This window comes from Leptonotus elevatus, chromosome 1, assembly GCF_054856555.1.
Source record: "Leptonotus elevatus isolate MCC_2025b chromosome 1, RoL_Lele_1.0, whole genome shotgun sequence".
Taxonomy (NCBI): domain Eukaryota; kingdom Metazoa; phylum Chordata; class Actinopteri; order Syngnathiformes; family Syngnathidae; genus Leptonotus; species Leptonotus elevatus.
In genome coordinates, this window is record NC_141239.1 from 21708528 (window position 1) to 21730175 (window position 21648).

The 21648-nt window shown below is 41.6% G+C and overlaps 1 protein-coding gene across 7 annotated transcripts in view; it reads left to right on the top strand.

The window, feature by feature from the left end:
- The first annotated feature begins 504 nt into the window (after positions 1 to 504).
- The window catches only part of adgrl2b.1 (adhesion G protein-coupled receptor L2b, tandem duplicate 1), a 157526-nt gene continuing 136382 nt past the window's right edge, over positions 505 to 21648 (top strand). For all 7 annotated transcript variants that reach the window (XM_086084063.1, XM_086084080.1, XM_086084070.1 and 4 more), the window contains exon 1: positions 505 to 1030. The gene's annotated coding sequence lies outside the window, so the exon portion shown is untranslated. The remainder of the gene's footprint in view (positions 1031 to 21648) is intronic.

Below are 21648 nucleotides of genomic sequence, written 5' to 3' on the forward strand. Positions count from 1 at the left end.
AAGTAGTCTAAATTTACCTGAATCCATTCCGTTTCTGACCAGAACTTACTAGCTATAACTAACCAGCCAACTACTTATCTGTCTAGATAACTAGTTACTGTACTACCGATCTATCTAGATTAGCTAACGAGTTAACCACAATTATTTGATGGGCTCTTTGCACAAATCCACTACTTCCTGAACTCAGCACCACTCCTTCATTTCCTGTCTTTCATGATTGGACAAACTGATTAACCCAGGTGTGTCTGGCCATTGTCGTCGTGGTTACCGAGGTCAGGCACGCCTGGGTTAATCAGTTTGTCAAATCATGAAAGACAGGAAATTAAGAAGTGTTGCTGAGTTCAGAAAGTAGTGGATTTGTGCAAAGAGCTCATTGTTTAATTAGAGGCTGAATCCACCTGAATCCATTCCGAACTCCAAAATGGATTTGAGAAAACTCCACTCCGGGATTTCCTCGCGTCTGTGTCCAGCCAGCTGCTGCAGAGTCGGTCCAGTGCTCCTCGCTTGTCTGCTCAGTTGTCCTCTTGACTGCTCTGGAGTCGTGTGGATGTGACACGCGCCGGCGGGCGTGCAACTAAAGCTCGGAGCTCACCGAGAATCTCATCTCAACACTACCCGGCGTGCGTGTTCCGCCGTCGGGCTTCAACGACTCCCTCCAGACCCACTTCGTCGCGACCTGGTCGGGACTTTTTCCAATTCACCTCGTCTCATTGGAGCGTGTTCCCCCCCACTTCAACCTTCTCTTTTTAAACGCGGGGCATGGTGCTTCACTTAAAAAAACAACAACCAAAAAAACGTTCCTCTCCTCGCTTCGGAGCTATTCGACCCGACCTGGATGTATCGACTTGTGGGGGAGCGTCTACCTGCCGCCGCCGCCTGTCCGCTGTGAGGCGACCCGAACATGCAGCCGAGTCGAGCCTGTTTTTGTGTGACCTGGAGCTCAGTTTGTGGGGGCCGCCTCGTCTGAACCAGGCCAGCCGAGTTGAAGGGGGGCGATCTGAAATTCACAGTCCTTCATCTTTCTAGCACGGTAAGTAGCACCCGCTCCATCGATAAATAGCGTTAAGAAGTGGCTCTTTGGCGGACTTTCGGAAATGTTCATTAATCTCATTGAAGGTAGCAATGTAGCGTTTATCGCTTTTCTTTTGAATTTCTTTTTGAATGTGCGCAATTAAAGAATCGAACGGAGTGAAATTACGAGTCTTGCAGTAACATTGTGCATTTCCCAACACACACACTTTGAACAGCATCTAAGTAGCTGGATGTCAGTTGCGGTCTCCATTTACCTCTCCATTTTGCAGCTATAAAATAAGATCATTGCACAGAGCATGTATAATTCACGGAGCCTCGTGCCAGCCATGCGAGATGATGGCACACAGACAGACGCACACACAGACATGCAGACAGATGCAGAGTTTTTACAGGCTGGGGAGCAATATCTGCCAGCCCCCCTTACGTGAGGCATTTTCGGAGGCAGCCTCCGGCCGGGATCCTCCAGAGAGCAAGGCACCGCTGACACATCAAGGTTAAACCACATTTACGTTGCGCTCAAATCTTGTGGACGGCGTTCAATCGTGCTGCAGCATTATATAAGCCAGCCACCATCAAGTGTTGGGTCATCAATTAGAACGCGTCCACTCTTCCTATAAGATGTTGGAGTGTGTTTTCATTCGGAGGGGGCTATTTATAAGGTCAATAGTTAAAAAGAAAAGTCCTCGTGTCTTGCAATCTTCACTTTAGGTGATAGCCTTGGTGGTCTTCTACGCCAGACTCATCCAATCATGCCTTTATTTGCAATGAGGCACAAGGGGAAGCATGCAGTTGTCCAAAATGTCTCCTTGGTGGGCCCTTAAATTCAACTAATGTGCAAATAGTTTGGATTTGATGGAGCTATAACTGTTAAGTTATTTTTGGAAGCAACATTGGTAACTTGGACTTTGCAACTTTTAATAAAAGGAACCAGCAATATAGTAATGAAAAAATAAATTGAATTTAAGGAAAGATGGGCAATAATCATGAAGCATATTGGGTGAAAATGTTGTATAAATAGTCATGTTATCTGTACTGCAATAATCTATGTATTTTCAACACATTTTGATTTTGCAAGCATTTTAATGCATGTCAAGGTGATTGTCATAAATGTGTTGATGAGCTTCACATAAATGATTCATAACAATGAAATGGTTAAATTATGGACACATTTGGTAACTTGATTGGAAATGGATGCCACACACCTCACTAGGAAATGGGGTGAGGTCAAGGCAAAGAAAGTAGATTATGCCATCGCGTAGTCACATTTTTAGTTAGGAATTAAAGTTCTGTCATTATGTTTTACAAAATACAAATCATTTTCTGTTGATGGTTAAAATGTGTGCATGGCAAAAGTCCAGAATGTGTTTGTGGTGGGCCTTGAATGCAACTAATGTGCCCATCGTTCATATTTAATCCCATTACAGTTGTGCAGTTGATTTTGGAACCATGTTTGGTGACTTGAATGTAAATTGATGCCACATGCCTCACTAGAAAAGCAATATTGACAATAATACATGTGCATTATGCTGGTGATTAGTCATGAAGAACATTTTAAATAGGCTGCAAAAGAAAGTTATATGTGCTACAGTCACTTTCTACATATAGTTAGTATGTAGCCTTTCTAAGTACCTTATTTGATGCATGCAAGGCCAAAATGTCCAAAATGTATTGTTGGTGGAGCTTGATTGTAACTAATGTGCACATATTTCATATTTATTGCTTCATAACAGTTGTGTAGTTGACTTTGGAAGCATATTTGGTAACTTGAGTGGAAATAGCAAAAAAGTCAGCCTCATTTTGAAAATGTGGTTGAAAATGGGATTTTCCAAGCGCGTAAGTGAAGCCAAACAGCTCCAGCTGGTTTGTTGTGTATTGTATGCTTATGTTTGTACATAGCCATTGTGTATAATTAGTTAGCGTCCTCGGCTGAATTATTGATGCATTGTTTCACACTGTTGGAATGAAATCTGTGGAGCAAGGGCCATTTCAGTTTTGTGCAAGTCGTCCGTGTGCCATACGGCCTGATTTTGATGTATGCAGCGTGTGTTGAGCTTCCATGCACTGGGAATGTGAGTTGAGTGGTTGTCTGTAGGGATAGGCTGATATTAAGTTCTGACACGAACAAAAATATCACTGTATTAAAATTACTAATATTTATTAACCCCCCCCCCCAATGAGTTGCTAAAAACAGCATTTTTTTTGCTTTAAACACAATCTGTTTTATTTTTTAAAACTAAATATAGAATATTTGGTACAAATATGCACCATGTTAAGTTTAAATAAATACAGAAGCAAGCAGAAAATAAGTGTTGACAATCTTGTTGTGTTTTAAATAAATTGTTCTTAGTAAGTCAGTGTCCCACCACTGGTGAGCTATTTTTAGAATAGACCTGTGGGCTACTCGTGTTGTGCTTGGGACTGACTATTACAAGCTGGCACCATGTTTTTTGTTTTGTTTTTCATTTTTAAAGACAGTGCACTGTAATCAAAGGGCATCCAAGATGGATAATTTAAAAAAAGTTAATTGGTGTCAATTAGCTACAAAGAGGCGGCTCGTTTCCTCAACTCTGCAAGCAGCCAATCATATTGTGCCCTGTTTAGAAGTCCCTTCAGAAAATAAAAGAGGATGTTAACAATATTAGCGGTTAATGAAACGTTTTTTTTTTTTTTAAACGACGATAAACCGTCAAACCGGTAATCGGCCCCAATCAGTCTTTCTGTGAGCCGTAAATGGCCCCCCGGGCCATAGCTTTCCACGCCCAGTTGTATGGACCTAACTCATTTTAAGTTGTCGATGTAAGATATGGGAGGAATGGCGGGTTTCTACAAAGTATATGCGAGCCTTTAATGGATCCATCCATTGATGAAGATTACTGTTGTTCCGATACCGTTTTTTGGACCCCGACACCGATTCCGATATCCAGCTTTGCAGTGTCGGCCGATGCCGATACCATATCGATACCCAAGTTTTTTTTTCTTCTCAACATGAAAAGCATGTTACTTGTTAGTACTCACCGATACCAGTGTTTTAATGCAGTATCGGGGCCTCTGCCGATACCAGTATCGGTATCGGAACAACACTAATGAAGAGTTGTGTCCCAATACTTGTGGTGCATGTACCGGTAATGTATCTAACGGCTGTCGGGGTGTTTGGAAGAGGAGTGGTTGTTCTTTCCTGGGTGGTTATTGCATCATCCGCATGTTGGGCGATGACAAATTCGGGTGGATTTTTGAAGTTTTATGTTTTGGCGTGAACCAAAAGTCCTCTTGGCTTGGGAGAAGGAAGGAGTGAGGAGTATAAAGGAGGAAGGTCCATTCTTTGGCGATTGTGTTTGAAAAATCCTGCTTTTCAGCCCAAAATGAATTATGGGACAGTAGGAATTGAAAGAGAGAGAGAGAGAGAGAGTGAGGCGGACAAATGTTCTGTTACATTCTCAGCACATACACACACACACACACATGCACTCTCTACTTCCACTCCATCTCTCACCCAAGCCAGGCATGCTGCTCGGGTCCATTTGTCTGTGTTGTCCTGGGAAGGAAGTGCCATCTCATCTCGCCTCGCGCAAATGGTTTCAATGCAGGCGAGTGTGAATTCTAGCGGCTTTTTGTAACTTGCCATTTCCATATCAAAGTGTCTGCATTTCAATAGGGAGAACATGAGCTACCAGCAGCCCCCCCCCCCCCCCCTCCCCCAAACCCGCTCTCCTCATGCCCTTCTCCACCCTCCTCCTCTCAAGCAGCCTCGTCCTGCTGCTGCTGGACGATACAGACCGCGTTTTTTTTTGGGGGGGGGGGGGGACAGCGACAGCGACAGGCCACATTTTGTTTGCGATTGCGATTCAGCGAGAGAATTTGTCGGCCGTAATCTAAATCATCAAACGCCTTTTATAGTCTTTTAGCGGGAACACTGGCCACCTTGGATCCCCCACCCCCCTCCCCCCTTCCCCTGCCCTCTGCCCCTCGAGCACGCATCTACAAAGATCTGATCTTCAAGAGAAAGAATAAAGCGTCCAGTGTGTGCATACATAAGTTGATGAAAATGTGTTTACCCACTTTGGCTGGTAGTTTGGCCACAGACATCTAAAATAGCCGAAGGGAATTTTCTCCCCACACGCTGTATGGCTCCAAAGCTTTGGAGCTTGTTTTGACACTGAACAATTCATTGTCTACAGCAGAACTAATATTTATAACACTTTGCATGCAGCTATTGTGAAGAAAAATACGGTTACAAGACCGTTGTTATTATTCTTGGATAATCTTTATTAGTTCTACAATAGGGACATTTTCAATATGAAACAGCACAGTGGACGAGGGGGTTAGCACACTTGCCTTATAGTTTCGAGGTTCTGGGTTCCAATCTCATCTCTGGCCTTCCTTTGTGGTGTTTACATGTTCTCCGTGTGCTTGCGTGGGTGTCCCCCCCACCGTCTAGTTGGCTTCCTGCCACATTCCAAAAACATGAAACTCGAAATTGTCTCTAGGTTTGAATATGAGCGTGAATGCTTGTTTGTCTTTAATGTGCCTTGCAAATTGGCTGGCAACCAGTACGGGATGTACCCTGTCCTAATGAGGACTAGGTTTTGCTTTTTGTTGTTTTTTTGTTGTTGAAGGAACCAATGATGGCAAATGGGAAGAGTGTGACGCTAATTGTAGAACCAGAAATGACACGAACTGCTGCGTAGGGTTGGGTCTGACTCGAGAGAAATTTGTCACACATGACAATTACAGTAACTTGGACTGGAACAACATTTGCATATTCAATTATCATTTGACCACTAAATCCTGAATCCATTCGAAAGGGGTACCAATGGTACTTTTAACAATGACCACTTCATACTCCAAAAATAAAAAAAATCCAATTTGATCCTAATGTTAAATGGAGCTCATTTGCATAGCGCTTTATCAACACCAAATGCCGCTTAAAAAACAAAAACAAAAAAAAAAAAACTTGGAGTGTACATATACAGCCAATGCACTAGCACAGCTGAGTCATTTTTAGCATAATTTACTTTAATCTCCAGGATCTCTCGCTGTATACGAAGGCAAAACCCAAGGTGTTTTTTTTCACTTTTGGTAAAGTTTTAAATCAATCCGTGTTGTGTCTGTCATAGCTAGCAAGCACTAAGCTAACAACTGTAAGGGTTCATCTTCCCAGTCCAGTCCAAATTTGCAACCTCCCTTTGTGCTAGGACATTGTCAGAGGCCAATGGCGAAGTAACGACAAAGGCGTTGATACACTACCTAGATGGGCCTTATTGGTTGCTTGATTAACAGTTTAATATAATGATCATTAGCCGGAAGGGCTGGACTGGCCTACCCCCAAAAATCATCCCTAGCATTTTGACTGGCGCTCTGTCAGGCCCGGCCCAACCCAACCCTTGCCTAACATGTAGTTCTGCCACTGATGTTTGTTGATGATGTTTCAGTTTGCTACCTATAATGGAATGGTCCTAAGTTCTGGACCAGTCTGTTGTGGTAAAATGTAGGAAAATAATAATTAAAAGGCACTGCATCGGCCCCAAAAGAGGTCAGCCCACCGGACATCTGCCCTGTGCGCCAGATGGCCAGTCCAGCCCTGTTAGCTGGCCAATCATTGCTGTACATACACTTCCGGGTGACAGGTCTCGAAGAGCACGTGTCACACTCCCCACAGACGAACTTACATCACACGCGTTGCCATTTTAAGTTACTTTCCTGCGAGACTTTATGCTACGATTCGTTCTCACCCGAATCAGAAAATTGTGATCGGCATTCTTTTTAACGGCCAATTCGGATGTCAATTCGAGTCACCACTGATTTGTGCAGCCCTAAATTGCAGACATGTTAAGTTTACCAAGCAGTTGTTAATATAAACATACTTATACACTTAACACTTGATAAATACTGAATAAAGTCCTGCAAGTTGGCATAGTTCTGTTTTGTGATGACGGCTAGAGCATGGACCAAGTTAATTTGATCTCCATGATTTCCATTTTGAAGCGAGAACCACTGGAAAGTCAACCGATATTGCACGACGCACTACATAGTTTGTGTTTTGGGACTCCAAATATGCAACTCTGCAGACTTCTTCCAGGGCCCAAAATCTCGCAATTAAACATCAAACGGCGACTTAAAGAACTAGGACATGTCTTTAGGTTTAATACAGCTAAGTGCATGCATGTGTGTTGTCGAGGATAGCTCAAGCCTGCAGCCTTTTTGTTCAGAGGAGTTTGAGCTAAGGAGAATGACTTGGGGCGGGGTGCAAAAGCTCACCTGCCATCTTCACTCACTGGGCGTGGGCTTTGACAGCTGTCTTGTCTACTTCCCTTTGATGCTCTCGCACGGAAACGTCGGACAGCAAATGGACAATAAGGCAAAGGAGGATAGCCTGCCATGAATCATCGCTGCCGTTCAAGACGGGACGCTTCTGTTGCGATCACAGGATGAGCAATCCACCACAGGGATGAAGTCGAACCTCCAAGGTTGACCCCCAATTTGTTCATGTTTTAACCCCCCCCCCCCCCCGCCCCCCCCACTTGGCAATTGAATTCGGCATTTTCACCTACAAACTGATGCCATCATAAAGCAATGACTGACTTTACATGCAATGCTTTAAGTAACATTTGAACATTCTTCACCGTCATGCATGCTTTAAAAGAAGTATTAGTGTTAATGAGACATAAACACGATAAATTAGAATGTGTACTCAGCCTCCTTAACCCTAAAGCCAAGCATAAATACAGCTTACGTTAGTAATAACTAATAGCTTAGATTTATATAGCGCCTTTCAAGAGACCCAGGGACACTTAACTATATCTCATGTGGAGAATAAAAAGGTGGATTGTAGTATGCTAGGAGCGGCTTGTTAGCGGAGGATTGGCTCGAGTTAGCCACCTGCTGATAGCCAGTCGACTCGACAGCAAACATGCAGGAACGGGATGGAAAAGGCAGAGCAGTTAACTTCTCATGATGATGTCGAGAATTTTTTTGGCAGTTGTGGTTGTTAACAGCTGGTAAAGGTTAGCTGTTTAACTAAGGTACAATAAGTAAGTTTAAAAAAAAAAAGTTTGGGATAGTGAAGTTAGTGAGGGTTATCATTGACTATCGAGTCTTATTTTTCATGGCTGAACTACGGAATGTCCAGCATCATTGGACTATAAAAGTTCTTCTACAGGTTACATGCAAGGTTTGTGCTAATCCCACAAGCGAGCCCTTAGTGTGTTATTATATACAGTGACTTTTGACTTAACTCACATAGGCCAGCGTTATGCCGAGTTTATGTGTGGGAAGGCTCTAGCGGCGTAACAGACAGTGCGGTCAGGTCAACGCAACGTGATTGTTTACTTTATTGAAAGGTTGCTGAGGAGCTACTGCTATGCTTCATTCATCTTTCACCACCGCCACCCACCGTCATGAGCCGGGAAGACGAAAACTCACTGTCACTTGCAAAATCAATGACTGAATAGCGTTAACTGTGGTGTTGACAGAAGGTATTGTGGCGTTGGATTAGAATTTAAGTCTTCAAAGCTATTTAGATCCCACAAAAGTACAACAGATTACAACATTACCCGGTGACATTTTACAGAGCTGTAAACATCAGAACATGTTGAGATGTTGGGAGTTCATGTTTAATTAATATCGCTATCAAATGCTCAATCTGGATCAGACCTGGATTAGTTCTTACATTAGTTTGGCATTATTCCCTGTAACCTGGCACGCACACTCAATTTATTTCAAATTGGATTTCACAGAAATTATCTTTAGACACCCCCCCACACCCCAAATTTTGTTCACAATAGTTTAACATGTGGGGTAATATCAAGTTATAACATTACAGACATTGCAGAAATTATTCACATACAGATCACAGATTTAAAAAAATACTTGAGGTGCCAACACGGAGCAAATGTTTATCTCTCTTTACAGTTTTTATGAATTTATGGCATTTTTTTTGTCATAGGAGTGATGAAACTGTAATATACTAACTTCCCCACTGGGGAGAGCAACTACTGTATTTCTGCAAATATGGATGTTTATTCAACTGCAGATGCAGGAAGTTGTCTATTAAGAGTGGGGGGAAAAAAGCATTTTTTGGAACAATATTAAACATTTGACCTGTTTATTACAATTCATACAAACTCAAGATTAAACAAAATATGGACTATTATGGTGGCACAACAAGAATGATATAGTCTGGGCAGTACTAATAAGGCTCCCACAACAGAATCATGTGGCGCAATCACATGGAACTAGAACAGAAATTGCCATTAAAGGTACCACAAATACACCACGTAATGCAAGATCATTTTTAATATTGCATGGGACCTCGTAAGACTCCACAAAGGGACCGCACAACAAAACCCCATTGGTACAAGCTCGGCATTCCACATGGATTCTTAATGACGAAAAATCCACAAGTCCATTTATCATACCCGTCTGGACCGCTAATGTTCTTCTGAAACAAATGCCCCTCCCTACTTCTTTAGCTAAAAACCAACTTTTTCTTTCTCTTTATTTCCTGTTTAGATTTCCCCTGACAGCTGTTTAGGCTGCCAACTAGTTGGGTCTAAAATAATGGTGCCCTCGAATTGTTTGCTGCAACTGCACAACCTTAACGCCACATGGATTCTTAATGGGGAACTTTTACAAGTCCATTTATTATACCCGTTTCTACCGCTAAGGTTCTTATGTATCAAATTCCTATCCATAATTTTTAGTTCAAAATGGTCCACCTAACCCGTCTTTTTGCTCCTGAAACCTGTTTAGGTAGCCCACTGTTGGGTCTGAATTAACAGTGCCCAAAATTGTGTTTGGCAAAGTGCACGAAAGCATGGAAGTGTCATTAGTCATGTTTCCATCCAATTGCGCCAAAAATTTTAAGCAAATTTACTGAAACAGAAAGCGACTGCGCCGTGCGACGATGCCAGTCAAAAATGTTTGCTCCACAAAAACTCCAGTCAATTAATTGTAATCGCCCCTACCTCTAATGGTCTTATGATATAAATACCCATCCCTATTTTTGCTGTTGAAAATGTTCCACTATCGATATCCCCTGCAACGAGTTTAGGGAGCCATCTTGTTGGGTCTGAATTAATTGTTCTGTTGGCTGCTGCACAATTGTGTATAACAAAGCACCTGCACATTTATACCTCCACATTCCTAATGATGAAAAATCCCCAAGACTGTTTATCATACCCGTTTGCCCTCTAGTGTTATGTTGGCTTTATAGGCATGTGTTGTATCTTCGACTGACCATTTGAGACCTGCGTGTGTTGCTTTGGGGTGATGCCAGCATGTTTTTTTCAAGGTTAGGTTGTTGTCCCAGCTTTTAACTATTCTCAGGAGGCGCGATTGGCAGGTGAAGCCTGATGGGAAGACAGATGTAAATATATGCTCCCTGGCAGAGGCCATTTTGTTTGTTCAACAAAGTGCTGCATGGTGAGCTTTTCATTGAACTGTGAATCCCCAACATGGCCGTTATGCGACTCCCAAACCCAAATACAAGGAGACAAATGACTGGAATGATTACGTGTGAGGGTAGTTAACTTGACGGATGAGTGCGTGGTGGCCCGGACCTCGACGGCGGCAGTGGGGAGGAAATCCTCTCCTCTACTACCACCTTCTGCGTTTGAATTGACGGTAAACTTTCCCCCACTGATTTTAAAATGGATATTTAATGATCAACAGAGCTGTGGAGCTTAAGGTCTTAAAACGGAGCACCCCCCCCCCCCCCCCCCCAAGCACTCCTCCGCAGCCCCCTCGGTGTTGTCAAAGGGGCTGATACGCTTTAAAAAAGGAGCTTGTTGCCTTGAGTGATGGATCATCAGAGGTCTGTTTGGGCCGTGTGTTAACCCTTTGCTGTTTGCAAATCTCTCCCAGTTGGGGAGCCGTCGGCGGCGCGTGATGGATGTGTCCCGGGTCTTTAGGCTCCATCTATCAGAAGATTAGCACTGACCTGTGAGTTGTCCTGGCCGCCCTCACTGCTACGTTTGCCCAACTCTCTCCCCTGCCATTAGCACATGAGCACGTCGCTTTTGTCTCAGGGGTGCGGGAGGGAGGGTGTGTGTGTTGGGATGGCAAGCCTGTGTTCTTTATCGCAGGAAGTGTGCTTTAAAAAAGGTCGGCATGAGGTGCACCCGACGCGCCATCCATCTTCCTGTGCTTTGTCTCGTCCCCCAAATTCCTCAATAATTTCATGTAATTATCCAAGAAATTGAGGTTTCAGTTCATGCTCCACTGCAGAGGAATGCTTCCCGACGATCCCCCCCCCCTCTCTATACCTTGCTAACCCCCACACCCTTCCCGCGGCATTCTCCATATCATATAAAAATGTAAATCACTCCGCTGATGTAGTGTGACGGTATTATTTCTCATTTGGCGCGGAAAAGAGGGAGAAATGGAAGCAGGAACAGTGTCTGCTCACGCCCGTGTTTCATTTCCCACATGTGCAGTCCGCAGCTCGCTGCACTTTGATTGACAGCTGGTATTCTTCTGTCAGGGGCTTTCATGTGCGAAGTTACTCAGTCAAATTAATAGCAAAAATAATTTAACTGGAATCAGTCCTTTGCTTCCATATTTAGAGCGCTGATGCTGCCATGCTTGAATGTCACCTCCCACGATATGGCACTGCTGGCACTTTTTAAATGCTTTCTCAAATATAGAAAGAGTACTTGCAATGTTTTCATGCTGGTTGTACAGAGGTGTCTTTGTGGTGATGTTAATACGAGCTACATCTGAAAACGGAGCTTCACTTTCTCAACATTAATGGCATGCTTTCTTTCAACAAAAGTTCAGTGCGGAATGGAATGGAAGGGCCGAGGCTCTGAGTTAAGCCTCCTCACATTCAAACGCAAAGGCCATTGGTAACGAAGGGAAGTGGCTCCATCTTCGTATTCTGAAGCTAGTCAACATGTGAATGCAGTTCGTCCGTTAGCAAAAAATATTTGGATATATAAATCTTTACCAGCCTGGGTAACCGCATTCCATTCACTTTTCACCACATTTTGTTGTAAATGAAATTGTAATATGAATGGTCATTTCTGTGAAATAGGTTGTTGATTAATCTTGCCTTGATGTAATTGAGGAAAAAATGGAGTAAACATCATCATGCAGTCGGTTAAGGGTGAGCTACATCTACGCTTTGGCACAACCCCTGGCAGCATTAATGTATTCAGCTATTAATAGTGACAGGAGTTCAGATCATTCACACCAAATTCTCCCTTTCCTTAGAAATACTTAAGAAAGTGGGCTGTGCAATTAATCAAAATTCAATTACAATTTAAATTATTACACTTCACAATTACAAAATCAGCATAATCGTAAAAAAAAAAGATTATTAATACTCATTTTTGAATTGTTTAAATCTATATGTTTGCACCTTTTTAAAATGTTTAAAATAACAAATTTAATCAATTTTGTTATATATATATATATATATATATATATATATATATATATATATATATACTTTCTGTTGAGAATTCTCCTAGCGTCCTCTGATAGTTGGAGCTGAAATATTTTAAAGCATCTGTATAATATAACAATCAATCGAATTCCACAGACAAAATCCTTACTGATCATAGCAGTCTTGCACGTCTAATGTGTTAACAATATGTTTAAAACAAATACTCATTCCAACTTTTTAGTTGAAAAGGTGCAACTTGCACCTTCATCTGTTAACTGTTCATTTAGATTTCTCCCGCAGCCAACTAACTGATTTAAATTAATAGCACCCTCGTGTTGATTGCTGCCACTAAGTAACTGTATGGCTAATAACCAATGATTTCTATGATCAAAAATCCATGAGTCAGTTCATCATATCAGGCTTGACCTCTGTTAGGTCACATTTAAAGTGTTTGAGACGTAAAAGCCCTTGAGACCCTAAACGTATTTTTAAGAAATAATAAAAGTACAAATAATACTATTCCAATGATTACTTTGGTAAAGACGCGATGAAAAGGCCTCGTAAAAATTAGATATTTTCGTGACAGCTCACTGGCAACTTTTGTGTGTGTGTGTGTGTGTGTGTGTGTGTGTGTGTGTGTGTGTGTGTGTGTGTGTGTGTGTGTGTGTGTGTGTGTGTGTGTGTGTGTGTGTGTGTGTGTGTGTGTGTGTGTGTGTGTGACCCCGTTGGACGTCACTGCACATTAATTTTAGCAAAGCTAGCGGGTAGTCAACAACTCCTTTTGGCTAGCATCGTTATTCATATCAGGCAACGTTACGCACAGTGTCCGGTGAAAGCTAGCGGACAAGTCCTTTTGGCTAACGTCTTAATGCTAACCCCAGTTGCTGCTATTTATAGCAGAACAAGGAAGAGAAGGAAAGTGAGGAGTTATCATTTCAATTTTCGGTGCATATTTTAAGATCAATCAATCATGAAATACTCTGTTAATATAGATTGATTTGAGGAACCGTTCATTGTGGTGTGTAGATTACAATGTATATTGTTCAATACAACATGATTCAATTCGTAACACCGCGTCCCAAACACGTTAAAGGCACATATTTTCGTCTGATAGTCATTTGCGGCATATATGTTATCTTGGGGTGATGCCAACATGTTCTTCAAGGTGACACTTTATAGTTACCGAGGGCTGTGATTGGCAGGCGTTGTCACATAGGATGGGAAATTGCGGCAGGATGTATGGCCCGGAATGGCACGGCTTGCTTTCACAACGCGTCAGTTCACTCAGCCGTCTTGCTCGCGCTATGTGTCGGCGGAGTCGTCCCTCCTCTGCGCCACAGGGGAGCAGCTTTCAAGGGCAATTTTGGCATCTGATGTAAGCGAACTTTTAAATCTAGGTTTCATCCTATGAAGCATTAAGTCGACCCCCCCACCCTAATTATTATATGGAATCCGAATTTGGCTGTGTTATTTGTACTAATTTTTTCATTTGAAAACTTTGCACAGGCTAAGGGGCACCACTGATCGGCATCTTGATATATGAAGAGTTCTAATGAAGTTCTGTTTGCTAATTGCTTCACGGCGGAGTTTTAATTAGGAGACATAATCATTCTGTCATTCAGAAGCTGAGCATAGTCATGTAAGATATGTTTTGAAAAACATACTTAATTACGCGTCCTTGTTGTCAGGGCTGAACACAAGCATCATCTTTTCCTATGAAGTGGTCTTTTGTGCTCACAGCTATTGATTAAAAGATATTTGAAGGGAAGCTTTAAAGAAAAAATCTATCTGTTTAGGGAAGATGTTCGACCTCTGATTTGTTTGGATTTAATGTAGTTTTTTCCCCCGCTATAAAACAGTTGCCTAATTACTGACGTCTCACGTGTATTTTTTATATATTTTTATGATTTTTTTTATGAGGGTAAAATTGGCAAAAATTTACATTTTTTTAACAAGTGTACTTTGCTACAAGACTACAGTATACAAATCATTCAGAAATATTTCCATTTTAATTTTTACACTTATATTTCAATATATCGTGATGCGTTTCAATACCGCGAAGGGATTGGATTTTTTTTTTAGGCCGTACTGTATTCCACGACGATGATTCCAAAACACTTAGATATCAAATTCGTCACACATCATTACCCTTAAATTGCAAATTAACCTTAAGCATTTCTTGACAGTAATATGTTGTGACCCAGTGTTGTTATAGTTTTGGAATTTTTCATTTTAGTTAGTTTTTATTTCGTTTTGAGTTTTGTTTTTGAAATGTAGTTAGTTTTAATGAGTTTTCATGGTGGTTGTTAGTTTTTATTATTTTATATAAATGCTTAGTTTTAGTTAATTTCAGTATTAGTTTTAGGATGTTTAAAAAAAAAAGTGTGTATTACTTGTGTGCAATATCAAAAAAACACCATGGGAGCTACGTCATCTGAAGGTGCTTTTCTATTGGCTGTTGCTCGATGACGTCACTTTTGTGTGACACACTATCAAATGTCCTTATTCCGGTTAATATCAAAATAAATCATCCCCAAAGGCTCATGCATTAAGTTGATTATCAAAGACTAAAAAGAAGGACATTTTTGCTATAATTATAGTTAGTTTTAGTTAGTTTGTAAACATAAAATGTAGTTTCAGTTAGTTTTTTTTGTTTTTTAAAGCATTTTCGTTTTTATTTTATTTCGTTAACGAAATTTTATTTTTATTTTTATTTTTTCGTTAGTTTTAACCTTGATGTGACCTCACTAGTCAAAACATGACATTCGGATTAATATGACATTTTTGGAATATGAGTTATGAGGCAAAATCCAGCCGCTTTTATCCATCTCAGGCGGCGGCCATTTTGCCACTTGCTGTTGACTGAAGATTCCATAACTCATATTCCACTCACGCAATATTAACCAGAATACCGTATTTAGACTAGTTAGGCTGCATAGAACATATAGTCAAAAAAATTGGGGGGGTTGACGTCTCTTTTAACTCTTTGACTGCCAGACGTTTTCAGAAAAGGGATGCTGAGTGCCCGCCGATTTAAGCATTTTGACTGATCTTTGAAGGTCCACAGAAAATTTTCTGTTTGGACTATGGAAACACACATGCTACCAAATGAAAGATTGAACTTTCATCTTTCATCAGAAAAAAAAGTTTGTTTCTACCTTATTCCGTTCTTTAGTAATCAACAATATACCCAAAATACGGAGAAATCAAGCTTTTAGTGAAACGATATTATTTCATGCACTCTAGTGAATTTTACACTTATTTTTGTTCATGAATGATGCCACAAACACCTAAATAGTGCTTTACTTCTATAAAACACTACCACCAAGAATGAAAGAGCTTTTTTTGATAGCAAAATACGTTTATTTACATTCAACAGTGTAACAATTTGACAACAATTTGGCAAACTATTTACAAATGTGTGCAACTGTGGTACTATTTACAAATATGTGGATGTTTCAACGACAGTTTTTCTTTTTGTGTAACACTCCCCTGCGTGCAAGGAGACGCAACAGGATTTGCACAACAATTAGTTTCACTGCGATTGCCTCTTCGCGTGCAGAAGCTACACTTTCTTGCCGGCCGTTTTTTCCGGGGAATAGCAAGTATATACTGCAGAGTGTGTTGCCATCAAGTCTACTATCAGGATCATGCTACGGTTACGTTACGGTGATGTTACGTCTGGCTTCCTCATGTCCTTCAGTTGCTATACCGGGTGGTAAGAGATGTTCTGATCCATCTTATCCACTCATGGTGGCATCGTTGTCCAGAACCAGTGTCTTCTCCGTGATTAGACTGTACCCGCTCCTCCGATGAATATGCATTGGACTCGGGGTACTCTCCATCGCCCGATCGAATGTCCGCTTGTGCAGCTCCGCTTGATCTGCTTGATACTTTCAGCACAGCTGCCCAAGGCTTTCCTCCACCCGTTTCCCAAAAAAAACATAGTGAACGTCTTTTAACGTCCTCGGCGCCCCTCCGTAGGTTTTTACTAAACGTTATATAACGTTTATGGCAGTCAAAGAGTTAATAAGAAATGGCTTGCATCTCATTTGCTTTCAAAAAATGCATCATAAAGGTGCTTGTAAACACCTCAGCAGCATACAAAGATGAATTATAACTTTAAAATAATTATTTGACACCAATAACTACTTTCCTATTAACCAAGGCTTTGGTAGCATCTCGTGGCATCTTAGCATTAAAAGAAAGCACAAAAAAATGCAAAAGCTCTTCACAGAAAACCCCCCCACACAAATAGGTGAATAGTAAATAACGATTATGTGGGAGGTTCACCATCATTGACTTCATTTCTGGACTTTTGTGTACACACAGCAGCCTCAAGCTAAACTATTGTGTGAAGACAGTTTCACAGATGGGAGCCTTGCTCCTTTTCAACGGGAAGGTGCTACTAAGACCTTTGTTAGGGCGTTTTAATTACAGCAGCGCTTGCTGTAATTGATCCGGGCTTAGAGGGATTTAACTGTCAATGAGAGCGAGCCTGGGCGTTAATACAGCCCAGCCAAAGCTTCCACCTTTTGTGTTGTCTTTTTTTTACCTCTTTGACTCGCATCTGCCGCTGTAGCGTTTAAACGGGCCTCACTGGGCAAACCGACCAGCGTCGTCTGGTTCCACTTGAACGTGTCTGTTGCCGGGGGTCGCCGCCAGCGCCCTTAACATCTTCTTGCAGAGCATTCGCGACTTCTTGTGTTGTCACCTAGAAGCTTTAAACTTTCATAAGGCTGTTAGATAATGCTTCCCGATGAGGGTGAATTATTGATGGCCTTGTATGAGTGGGACTGGGCAGGCAAGCTTTTAACTCTCCAAAGCTGCTGCTGCTGCCGTTGCTGCTGCTGGCTCGCTTATCCGGTAACTAAGGGACACAGCACAAACACTCAAGGAATGATGTAGTGGAGGAGAGTGAGGGGGGAAGAAAGCAAAGAGGCTGAAAATAAAGTAAAAGAAAAAAGCTTGCATTCTTTACAATGTCTGTTGGGTTGAGCTTCAGCTTGGCAGCACTGCAAAGCTTTACATCAACACAACAAGCCTGCCCCATTTCTCCAAAGAACAGACAAGCTGTATGGTGGCCGCCTTTTTCCTCTATTTGTTGATTTCACAGTCGTGTCTCCGTTTGGAACGACACGTGTTTCCAGTTAGGCACCTGAATTCAAACAAGACGTCCCAAGCCCGTGAGTTATGTCACTTATTGGTGCGAGAATGGGCAGTTGTTGAAGAGGCCTTGTAAGTGTTTGTACATTCATCTGTTTTAAACTGCTATTTAATGTAGTCCCTTAAGACACACGCATACACACACTGACTAATTTTCAAAACCAAAAATGAAAAATGCTTCGCCGACAGCCGAAAACCGTAATGCAGGAAAAAAAATGATGCTATTTTTTACTATCATTGCATTTATTATAATGAATTAAAATGATAACATTCTTGTAAAATATTTATTTAGCACTGACATTTTAACAAAGCACAATATAAATTTAAATGTGCGCACACCGCAGACATGTTGGCTAATTAAACATCAAAAGAGGGTTGAGCATTTTCTGGCAGTGCGATTGCACTTTATAGTCAATGTAGTTCGCACAGGCGGACACGGATGCGTGCGGCGGGACAAGGTGCGGCGCACTTAAAATCGGCACATTCACATATTCACCAACGTTTAAAAATAGATTAAATAAATTTGTTCGCACCAGCTAATCGGCTTCGGGAACAGACTGCAAAGTCACACACGGTGTCCTGTCCAGGTCGCCAACCGGAGACAGTGGTAAGTGTTTCCGTGTTCTAAACTGTAGCAATAGTGCTAGCATTAGCTAAAGTATTTAGCACGGCCACCGGGATGCCGGTGAAAAAGTGGAAGCGTTCGAGGGGCTCTTATTAAAAAAAGGGAAGGTGCTGCAGAAGAAAGAGTGGCTCACCTGTACTGCAGTACACGTCAGTTCTGTCTTTTTTCGACCCGCTTACTCACACGGCGAAAAGCCAGCGAGAAGCAAGACGGACACTCGCCCCCGCGTTCGCTGTTTAATTAAAACAGATGCTTGCTTGCAGCGTTTTTTTTTTTTTGCTTGCGTCACACATCCTATTTCGGCCATATTCTTTTGGCTTTAATTTTATTTTGGCCGAATGCCGAAAATAGCCATTTTCGGTGGCCGAATATTCGGTGCATCACTAACACTGACAGTTAAATTGGAACATTTTTCTTCCTTTGTAATCAAAGTCAGCATGGTCTGATTACAAGATGTCTCTAAAAGACTGTCCTGCGGAATAATCCTGTGCTGTGGGTGTATTAAGAATGTTTTTTTTTTCTCCACCTCAATCTGCCCGTAAATGTTAAACTTATTCAATGTTTCTAATGTGGAAACCCTTATGCGTTATTGTGATGTGAGATAGCCAATTAGGAAGCAAGCCAACCCCCAATAGACGCCCCCAAACTGCCAAAACCCACTTGCTGTACGCAACGACACGTCATTTCAATACCCAGCGTGTCCATTACGCGTTTGGCGCGAGATGTGCACTAATGGCTCTGCTTTTACGACGGCCGATTTGGTGCTTTAAAAGACACAATAGTACCGATGCTAGAATTCAAGGTTATTTTTACTTCTTTAAACAACCCCTTAGGGCTGAGACATGGGAGTTTTCCTTTGTAGTTATGTGTAGTGCAGCAGCAGCCTTTGTGCCCTCCTAATGGAATAATGGAGAAATCCGATTTTTTGTTAAAGGTAATGGTAGGATTCATTTCGTTTTCATTTAGTGTAATTTTATAATTTTAAAGAACTCTAATGCAATTTCCTCAAAAAGTAACCATGTCTCCAATAGTACGTCATCAACCTAAAAAATTATGTAACAGGTTGTAATTATCTCAGTTCATAGATGCTATAATTCACACAAAAGCCTGTTGCTAACAAAAGATCAGCACCTACTCAGGCCCATGAATGTTGTTAGATTAATGAAATCATGGGACATGCTGCCCGTGCAGTATTCAAACTAGTGCCTGGACTCATACACCAAATGCACGTTCGTATATTCGTTTACCATTTAACAAAGTGAATTCCAAATCCATCCAAATAGTACTTTTGCCGAAAAACACGTCATAGTCCCAAAAATGACAAATCAAATTTGATCATAATGGTAAATGGTGTGTATTTACAGTACCAGTATATAAAGCTTTATCTACACCATATGTTGTCCAGAGCACTTTACCAAGCTTCATATTTACTTTTTTGAAAGCAAATAGGAGTCTGCCGCTAGCGAAGCCGCATCAACCTACGTACAGGTTTTCCTTTTCAGTTTACAATAACTTACATCCCTTGTCGTACGCTAGTCAATGTCACCCAGGGTGTTTTTTTTTGTTTTCACTTTTGGTCAAGTTTTAAACCACGTCTGTCGTAGCTGCTAGCTAGCGCCAAGCTAACCCCTGCGAGGTTCTTCTTTCTGGTCCAGCGTGTATGTTTGCAAACTTCCTTTGTGCTAGGGCGGTTTCAGGGGCCAACAGCAACGACAAATCTGTTAATACATGGTCTAGATGGGCTTTAATGACGGATTGCTTAACAGTTTAATATAATGCTCATTAGCCGACTAACCATTCCCATACACATGCAAGCATGTGGCTCAGGGTGTCGAGACAGTCGTCCACTAACCAGAAGGTCGGCTGTTTGATCCCCGCTCTCCCCAAGCCATGTGTCGTTGTGTCCTTGGGCAAGACACTTCACACACGTTGCCTCCAGTGCTACTCACACTGGTGTATGGAAGGTGCGAATGTTTGGTGGTGGTCGGAGGGGCCATAGGCGCACACTGGTAGCCACGCTACCGTCAGCCTGCCCCAGGGCAGCTGTGGCTACTTAAGTAGCTTACCGCCACCACAGTGTGGATGTGTGAGTGCATGAATAATGTTTCCGTTCCATTGTAAAGCGTCTTTGATTGTCTAATTAGATAGAAAAGCGCTATATAAATTCAATGCATTATTATTATTATTATTCCCGAGTGTTGCTCTTGAAGAGTACCCACGACAATATACGATGATTCATTGTCGCTCAAATCAGACATTTCTGATTCGGCATTAGTTTTTAATTTCAATTCGCGTCTCAATTCAAGTCACCACGAGTCAGTCATGCATAGTCCGAATTAAAACTGATCTTGTGTACAGTAGTCATGTAGTAACTTCAGAAGACTTTTTCATTCATTTTGTTTTTATACTCCAGTTTCACTTGATGAAAATCTAACACACTGGTAAAATTGTTTCATGTTGTTCCAACAATGTATGCCTATGTCGAAATAAAGACCTCCCACATTTGCAGTTGAATAAACAAACACCCCCGGCCACCATTTATGGAAATATCATAAATCACGATTACCGTAATGAGGCTTAACGTGGGTTGGTCTGAAGTCCTTCTATGTTATCAGCTGCTCTTTTGGCTAGTTAACATTCGCTAGTTCACATTAGCTTATGATCTTAATAAGCTAGTTAGCGTTATCGCTTGCTGCTATTTCAAGGGAATAAGTGACAGATTGTCAGATTAGTCACCGTGATGGGGTCGCAATTAACGCCGAGTACAACTCCCAAGATGCCCTGCAACTTCGTCAAAGTGGGTGTTGCGCTAACGATTCGAATGAGAGACTCCAGCGGCGAAAACAAAGTCAGGAATTGTGTTTTCAGCTGTTTCTCCTCTGCTCAAATGAGTTAAATTGGCATGAAGTCAGAGACATGCATGGTAGATAAATCTGCTCAGGGTCACCTTTGAACAAGAAAATAAAGCTGTGAAACACTAACAGAAACGACAGCAAGGGAACAAGGTGGTAATTTTGGTGCATTGAAAGGCGAGAAAAGGAGTCCGACTATTTCCCTGCGCTAATGCACCAGATTGATTGTCTGTGTCTCGTTTCCAAAGAAACACAGAGCTGTTGGCCAAATTAATAGCCCATCAACGTCCAGGCCAGCAGCATGTGTTTCGCTGCATATATTAAGTCTATGCTTCATTTCCACAATACAAGCAAACTGTAGGGGCGGGCAATATGGCCAAAATTGTATTAGCTGCTTGTTTTGATTAAATACTAATGCGTCTTTTAAAAAGATCAGAACAGTAATTCAGAATAATCACACCAATTAAATGCTATTAATTGTAACACATCAGTATACATTTCGGCAAATATAATTACAAGGCACATTTGGATGATGGGTTAATTTATTGTAATTTAATACATGAACTGATGAACTGGTGCACTGGTTC